Here is a 9,432-nt window from a genome sequence, read left to right as displayed (position 1 = left end):
GTTAGTTGCTTACAACACTCCTATAGCCGTGAATCGGAGGCCGGTGATACCACTTCAAGTTCTGTTTGGATCTCTTGTGCACGTTTTTTGTTTGTTAGTTTGTACAATTCAGAATACATAACGACGGTCTGTAAATAATCTGTATCTGTCAGACTATCTAGTGATAGAATAATGAGCATCGATCTACGCAAATGGGATTCGATGGCCTGCATCAACAAAGTAAGCGAGTCTAACCACCCGATCCCATTATTTGGTTCTTACGACAAGCATTAAGGCCAATTCCAACCCGGATCTTCACAGGTCGAGAAAATTACAAAGAGATACAGGTCACAGATGCTTCTTTCACACAAAATATATTAATCCTGTGGTTATGAGTTTGGAGAATCGAAACAGCCAGCTGAGGGATACAATGAGAGCTTTGGAGAATTAGATTTCTTGCTCACGAACATGTGTAATTCCGATATACATAAGTAGTCATAAGCACCGTATCTAAACTGCAATAATGTAACTTTAAAAGTACATATGAGGATTTGAATTTCTTAACAACGATATACCGTGATGGCGGAACTATACAGCGCATGACCATAGTAGCCTAGTGGTTTAAGCGTCAACTCGTCACGACGAAGACACGAGTTCGAATCCCCACATAGATAAAATGTGTGAACCCATTTCTGGTGTACCCCGCCATGATATTGCTGCAAAAACGGCGTAAAGCTATACTTACTCACCCACTCACTGTAGTAGTGAGTGATATCTATATAATGATGTCACTGCTGCGTGTTGACTGAAATGGCGTCAAAAGTTTGAAGCTTTGAACATGTCAAACACCATTGTAAGAACTCCCGAAAGAGACAGAGCAGAGAACAGTGAGTGAAGATAGCACTATTCTCTGACGGCGTGAGCTGGTTAATTGTTTACAGCAACAGTTCAAACAAACGAAAACCTCGTAACTAACGTATATATTGTACAAAAGAACTATACACACATTGTCATATTTATGTTCATTATTAGATCAGTTAACCTGTCCTGTTGTGTTTGCTCTACACAGGAATACAAAAGTCCTGACAGTTACATAGCGTACAAAGAGGAGTAATCTGACCACTATGCTATACATGAGAGTGAATGATATTTACTACTGAGTCAGTGAGTGACAGTTGTTTAACACTTCGGACACAATTTCTCCATAAGAGCATTAGTGAAAAGATCCATGCCAGGCACGATGAAGTATTTAGATGTGAGCTGTTAATTACATTAATGTGACGCAATTATAAAATCATTTGAAAAAATTAATTCATTTGAAATCCTGGTAGTTGGCAAGAAGAACATATAATCCATACTTATTACATATGCTAGGATGATGATTAACTATCGTGAGTATCTCTTGACAATTCTAAATACTGCCGTGTGATGTTTTGAATTTCAGGGTCACCTCATTCAAAGACATATATGATCGATTTGATCTCACATAATTAATCATCTGACTCTTACTTCATACCCGGGGGAACTGGTGATTATAGGATTTCAGGGACCGGAAACTGCATAGCAGAGATGCTAATGATCTACTGATCGTGGGTTCGAACCCTAGTTTCTGATTATATCACAAGCACCATGCCACTGCTCGTGTATCGACCAGCATTGTTTCAAAATCTAGCTAACATGCTGTTGTAAAGCACGGTTACACTGACATGGTGTTGAACCCAACGAACCAATTTAGGAACTGTTTCTATTTGATGTCATTGTCAGGTAATGGTACGTGTACCCATTGGATGGCAGTTCAGTGACGTATTAGATTACATGAAGCGCAGATTGGAGTAGAGAGATCGAATCTTAACCTGATGGATCATCGTAAATGGAGACACACTCAGTCATCGTTATACGAATATATCTCTTCTTAAATTCAAAATTGTTTCGAGGGAGATATTATGACGAAACCACTGCCCTCTTTATTTAATTGAGGAAAATGGACTTCAAGAAATCTCCAATAATCTGTTTGATAGTTTTAATGGATTTGTGTTCGTATGACTGCATTATCAATGCTCACACTTTAAGTCAACTTTTCCTTTACGTCGAACCTTTGGTGTCAACATTTCTCAACTTTTGAGGTACAATTGATCAACTCTTTCTACGGAAATTTCAAACAGTGGCATGTACAAGAACCTTTGCAAAATGGACATGACAGTTATCAAAAAAGTTTCCGATTCGAGTTTCAAGTTGGACTTTCACCATACTTATTCAGTGTTTAATCAGGTGAAAAAACTTTCATGCTTCTGATGGGGAAAGATACAATCACGTATTACTTAACCATTGGTATCGTGCTGTAGATACCAGTAATAGTAATAGATATTTCAGATGATTATGGTAGAGTGTTATCACCTTATTTAAATTGTAATATCTGTAGTGCAAGGTAGTAAACAATCAAGGTCTAGACGTGGTTAATGTGTGTGTGTGTGTGTGTGTGTGTGTGTGTGTGTGTGTGTGTGTGTGTGTGTGTGTGTGTGTGTCAGACATTGCCAATTTGAGTTAGCAGTATTCCACACACCTTGACTGTCATAAGAGGGGTCTAATGAGTTCTTTTTTTTTCTTTTTCTTTTTTATTCATTTCCATAGTTACATTCATACATACATATTATTACCACAGATGTGAGTGAGTGAATACGGTTTAACGCCGCTTTTAGGAACACTCCAGCAATATCATGGAGGTAACACCAGAAATGGGTCCCACACAGATTACTCGTGTGAGGAATAGAACCCGGGTCCCCGGCGTCACGAGCCAAAGCCTCAACCACTAGGCTACACTGCCGCCTCAGTAACAGATATGTCTCTTTGCAGAGAAAATGATATGGTTTAGTATTTTGTTGGCTTGTGAAGTACCAAACCAAACTAAATATTTTGTTATTTTGATTTCTTTGTTAAGGTATTTATTGATCCAGATCTCAAGCTCATTCCAAAATGTCTTGGTTTCATTACAATTCCAGTATACATGACAGATTGTTTCCTGTAGGTCATTGCAAAAACTGCATGTGTCAGAATCTACTAGTTTCATTTTCAAGCTCCCCTTTGGAATGTATTGTTCCATGTGAGAATGTAAACTGAAAATCAAGAGTCTGGCCGACTCAGTTGATGAATATTTTTGTGTTCAGGTTTTTTAGGTAGATGATAGTCACCAGTTTGTCTGTGTTACGGAGTTATTCAACAAAAGTAGAGAATGTTTATTGGAAAGTAAGACAAAAGTGTCTTATAGACAATAGGAAGATTATCAATAAAACGTTGGAGCCTTGACATTTCTATATTCAAATTTGTGATTCTTATATTCCTACCAATGTCTACAACGTGGATGTGTTTATGAATGTAATATTTGCGCTTATCAGCTTATCGTTCTGATCTTCAATAAACAATTATAACTTGTGACACAAAGGTATTTCCATGAATTAAGTTTTATCTCAACCATGTGGGCCAATGTGCCATGTTCACAATTCAAGGAAGGGATGCGTCGGCTCGATGACATTATGTCCTGACGATGTGGATCCTCGTCAATGACTTTAGCTGATGCTGCTGAAACAACCTCTTTGCATACAGATGCATAGGGATATAATATTGCCCAAACGACAAGAGGGATTGTGTCATCTTTTCTTATTATTACAAGGAAGATACATCCCACTTGTGTTACAAGGAATGCTTCCCCTGAGAAACAAGTGAAACAACCTCATCTGTCTCAACATTTACATTTTGCATACAGATTCATATTGATATAATATTGCCAAAACGACCTTTCTTATTTATACAAAGGAAGATACATTCCGCTTCAGTGACAAGGAATGCTCCCCCTACTCAGAGTTGAAATTACTTACATGTACTGATGTTGATTTCACCATGGGACTTCCAAACTTTCTTTTGTCTAAACGTTTAGAAAACAAATATAATACAAAGCAGCTTCATACTGCCTCAAAGGCATCTCATAGTATTCGATTCACATGATGCATGAGGGTTAACACGGTTTTACGTATCACTGGTCAAAATTATGTTTATTTTTTCATATACATGTAGAATATTGTTTTCCCATGTTTTCGTTTCTCGAGGTAAATATTTCCTTACCTTTGCATGTGTTATTACAACGCCATCGGCCGGGCACAATATGTGCACTTTACACAAACATCTGGCATAATCATTATTTGATCGTGATTCACAAACACAATACTCTGAATCGTAAATGGGTTCTGTTTTAGGTGAGTTTAGTTTAACGCCGCTTTTTTAAATATTACAGAAACACCAAAACGGGGGACACATTGCGCTTCTCACATTATACCCATGTGGGGAATCAAACCCGGGTCTATGACCTGACGAGCGGACGCTCTAACCACTAGGAAGTTATGGCAGTTGTTATCATGATCAGTTTTCACATAAAAGGAGTTTTCTGTTTCTTTTGTACTCCAAAATGGCATGGATATCTTAAACGATTCTCAGAATACAATGTGCTTAGTTTATAACGTGTTCTGAGAAATGACTTGATCGTATGTAGTGTTTGGGGATATCCTCTGTCGATTCCACCTCAGGATAGGCAATATGTGCTTGTTGTAAGGCAGGTAAACGATAAGAGGATAAGGGTCAGGGTACAATAAGGTGCTCCATTCTGAAACAATACTCACTTTCTCTAGAATATAAATCACATTGTTATTATAATTAAACTTATGTAATAATAATTATAATTTCTTCCTTGAAGGGCTAATATCACCTGATCTAAGGTAAGCCAGTACAGATTGTGCTGGATCGTCCGAAAACAAAAGGTCTTTGGTCCATTTTGTATTTGTTTTCTCGATACAATGAAATTAATTAATTGTACAATTATGTTTGCAGTTCTGTGAAATGATGAATGTACTTAACTGAACATCGCTATAATGATTTAAACACTGAAAGTGATTGCCCGATAGTATTCTCTGATGAGATACGTATGCACGTAATACGTAATATTATGATAATCAGAACCCTGAACATCAAAGCATGTTATAATATGATCAAGTGTTTATTAGTAACATCTTTATGGTTAAAAGACATGATTGCATTTTAATTAATGGTACATTTATATAAGAAGGGCTTCAATAGGCAGGCACACGAACGTCTTCGAACAGTGGAATCAGCTCCCTTGAGGTAAGAACGTGTGATGTCGGACTTTCATTTTCACATCGTTTGTTAGGACTGGGCACATATTTGGCAACGTTTAGCCCCCTCACAAACCGTTAACAGTATTAGCATTATTTAAACATAACAATTGACATCTGCACAAAATAACCATCACAGGTAATTTATTGTAAATATATTTAGATCTTTTAGATCAATCTGGTTAATACATCTACCCATAGACGGTGTGACAATTGAACATTTTGGTTTAGTTGAGATGGGAGCTCCCATTTTGTAAAACCGACTTAAGAGGGGCACCTTCGTTTTCTCGAAATTCATTTGTGCAGTTTAATGGATATTCTCAAAATAATTCATGATTTAACTTAGTGCAAAAGTAGCATTCCTTTGTACGCAATCCGCTGAACTTCCTTCAACAACATTAAAAGTTAGTATATGAGCTTAACGTACTGGATTCCCTGATTTTACAGGGGAAATCATTTCAGAAATTTTGTATTTCAAAAGAAAAAAATGACTGAATGCGATATTTCACTGTTTTTCAATTTTCGGTATATTATTGTTTATTCAATTGTCATTTGCATGATATTTCTTATAGGGCCATAAATAATAATTAATGTGTGGCGGCCTATGAGATTAAATGATCAAGAGAGACTGCCATGTCCCAAAATGTCAATTCCAGTAGTTTCCTGGTTTGTACAAGTTAGGCATGACAACGGGAAAGATAACAAGTTTGACTATTTGCCTGAATACAAGTTTGATATTTTAACTATTTTTATACAACGAAATGTAATCCTTTGTTTGACGATTTAGACGTTAGTATTGAAGATACACATTATCAACAAATTAACATTTCTCTAAATACAAACATGGTGTGTTTTGAAGATTTTCATACAATAGCTAATATACATACATTTGAAAATGTCGAAATGGACTTTCTGAGAAAAACATTCAACTTAAAACCTTAATAGGCGGAAAGTGATATCAGAGGCAGGGCAGCTCAATATTCAATTTAATTTAGTTCTTACTGTGTATTTAAGTAGATATACAGTTCCAATATATATTTTGATTTCCTATATACAGTTTCATTTTGTGACGTTTACATGTATATAGACCCAGGCAACCAACACTTGTAGCTTCTACCTTGATACCTTCGTCTCACTTTCCTTTGTTGCCACAATTTTATTGTCTGTTTATTCGATAAACGTTCCTTTCCTTTCATTTTCCCGCATTCTAAAAACATTGATTATAATGTTCTCCGATAAGATACATACATGCACCTACTACGTAATATTATAATAATCAGCGCATTAAAACATCAAAGCATGTTATAATAATATCAGAGTGTTAATCAGTAACATCTGTATAGTTAAAGGACGTGGAATACATTTTGTGAATTAATGCTACAATGGATATAAGAAGGGCTTCAATAGGCAAGCCCACTCAAGTCTTCGAACAGTGGAATCAGCTCCCTTTGAGGTAAGAACATGTGAGATGTCCGACTTTCATTTTGACATTGTATATTGGGACTGGGCACATATTTGTAACTTTAGCCCTCTCACAAAAATATTGAAATTATCAGCATTGATTTTACATAAAACAATTGAAGTCTTTAAGCAAATTAACCATCAGAGGTACTTCATTGTAAATATATGTAAATCATTTTTATCTGGTCGATACACCTACCTATGGACAATGTGACAATTGAACATTTTCGTTCAGTTAAGATGGGAGCTCCTATTTTGTAAAACCGACTTAACAGTTGCACCTTCGTTTTCTCAAAATTCATTTGTGCAGTTTGATATAATGGCTATTCGCTAAAATAATTCATGCTTTAACTTAGTGCAAAAAGAAGCGTTATTTGGTAAGCAATAACCGAACTTCCTCCAATCACAGTAAAAGTAAACATATGAGCTTAGTGTACAAAGAAGCCCTGATTTACAGGGGGCATCATTTCGAAATTTTGTGTTGTTTTAAAATGATTGAATACAATATCTCACTGTTTTCAATTTTCGGTGTATTATTGTTTATTCAATTTTCATTTGCGTGATATTTCTTATAGAGCCATAAATAATCATTGATGTGTCATGGTTAAGAGATTAAATGACAAGACAGACTGCCATGTCCCAAAATGTTAATTCCAGTAGTTTCCTCGTTTGCACAAGTTAGGGCATGACAACGAGAGAGATAACAAAATTTGACTATTTGCCTGAATACAAGTTTCATATTTTTTAACGATTTTAATACAATGAAATAATCCTTCGTTTGACGAATTCAGACGTGATTGATCATTTCCTAAATACAGACATGATATATTAGAAGATTTCAATACAATGTCTAATATAAATATTTTTAATATGTCGAAATGGACTTTCTGAGGAAAACGTTCAATTTAAACCTTAATAGGCAGAAAGTGATAGTTTTTGTGTAGTTTTATTCATGAACTCATTTTGTATGCATATTGCTTTTACATACAGAAGAGACAACATTTCGTTTTCAAAATAAGTAAGAGTTTACATTATCCTGCTATTTCTAAAACTATTTCCCTACATTTCATCACTGACTGATCGAGTTTTGGTTTTACGCCGCTTTTACGCCGTTTTACGCCGCTTTTCCAGCAACATCACAGCGGGGACACCAGAAATGGGCTTCACACATTGTACCCATGTGGGGATTCGAACCTGGTTTTCGGCGTGACGAGCCAACGCTTTAACCATTAGGCTACCCCACCGCCCACATTACATGAATATATGTATACATACGTTATTATTAATAAGCGAAAAACAAAAGTGTATATTGAAGTGTTCATGGTACAGAATGATAACTGTTTATCTCCATGTTGTCGAGGGCGGAATTCATATTCCAAAGCTTCACATCAGATAAAACATACAGATGTAACAGAGGTTTTGCATAAGTATGTGTGTATGCATAATAAACTGAAGACAAAGAGTTTGTAATTCAAAGCTTTAACATGAGTTGCTCAATACTTCAGCGCTCGTTTTCATGCCTATCAACTTATAATTTCTCCTACAGTCTATGCAAAGGCCTGATAACCATAAAGGCAGACACCTGGTGTCAATGTTCTCAAAGGAACACCCGATGTCAACTGAAGAATCCATGTGTTATCGTTGACTGGTGAATTGTACAGTGTTAGACAAAATACATTTTACTTTTCATCTCAGAGCTATTTTTGCAACAAAATGTATTATCAGTTTCTATAGCTGTACCGGGGTAATTGGTATTGAATCAACAACATTCGTGTATTTCCACTTGGTTATAAACGAGTAATCACCTCAGTCAATATAAAATGCGACTATATTCCATAATAAAAAATCACTGCAAAAGAGAGTCCTTTGTGCAAATACGATTATGTCTTAAGCATGTGTATATCGATTCCTTTATTACTTTTATCTGTACAGTTAATTGGTATGTCAAATAGCAGTATTGGTACAGGTTGGGGTTTTAAAAGATGGTGACAATGGACATATGAAGGAGGATGTACAACTACTGCACTCTAATTAATTAATTTCTTAATATACTAGCCTTATATAAATATTTGCCTAAGTTACATAATACTCAAACACTGTTAATACTAAGAAGTTGAATAAGCCTAAATATCGATGGACATTTGTAAAAATATGGTTTTATATACATTATTCTATAATCATAATGTGATGGACATTTCAATATAAAATGCAACTCATCTTCAATATCATTTTACACATTATGTATTATCAGTATTAAAGATTAACGAGAGCAGGTGTTCGAGTAAAGCCGATAATTAGAAGTCTTTGTACTTGTTTCGATAACTGTAGTTCCTTTTTCTAAAAATATACCTGAAGATCCAGGTTGAACTAAAACCCCATTTATTCGACTGTAGTACAGGAACAGTAAAAATTAAGAAATCTGGTTTCATGACTTTGACAGATCTTCCAATATCACAATGATGTGGACCGTAGTTTTTCTGGGCGTCTTGAGGCGTCTCCATGGCGAATGTAATGATGCCAGAATATCAGAACACCATGCTTCAACTACACAACGAGGGACGCCAGATGATGGGTGAGGGAGATTTCCTAATGAGTACGGAGAGGAAAACTATCGCTTTCTCGTGAGTAGCTGAAACAACTCTCCTTTTCATGACTTTACACAAAGTATTTCAAAACAATGCTGACTGGATTATGTATAATTTGTTTCGTTTATGTATGTATGTATGTATGTATGTGTATGTGTGTGTATGTATGTATGTGTGTGTGTGTGTGTGTGTGTGTGTGTGTGTGTGTGTGTGTGTGTGTGTGTGTGTGTGTG

This window comes from Haliotis rubra, unplaced genomic scaffold, assembly GCF_003918875.1.
Source record: "Haliotis rubra isolate DU_JTF1 unplaced genomic scaffold, ASM391887v1 Scf2, whole genome shotgun sequence".
In the NCBI taxonomy this organism is placed as follows: Eukaryota; Metazoa; Mollusca; class Gastropoda; order Lepetellida; family Haliotidae; genus Haliotis; species Haliotis rubra.
Note: the sequence above shows the minus strand (reverse complement) of the source record.